Source organism: Penaeus monodon, chromosome 34 (genome assembly GCF_015228065.2).
Source record: "Penaeus monodon isolate SGIC_2016 chromosome 34, NSTDA_Pmon_1, whole genome shotgun sequence".
NCBI lineage: Eukaryota > Metazoa > Arthropoda > Malacostraca > Decapoda > Penaeidae > Penaeus > Penaeus monodon.
In genome coordinates, this window is record NC_051419.1 from 25,573,040 (window position 1) to 25,573,314 (window position 275).

Here is a 275-nt window from a genome sequence, read left to right on the forward strand (position 1 = left end):
AATCTAACCTACATTCGCTCCCCAAGCATCTGCTCGCCAATAGATACCTGAAACCCAGCGCCTCACTGGTCTTCGATCCCCTTTGAAACCGCATCCGAAACCCTTTCATTCTCGAATCCTCTTCGAATCACCTGCTCATAAGCGCTTCCGACACCATGACAAGCAAGGTCCATTCTCTCGTTATTGTCTGTTTGTCTATTGCTTTTTGTTACGTCCTTCCTTTTCCTCTTTTTTTATATATATGTGCTCTTTGTTTATCTATAACTCTGCTTGTC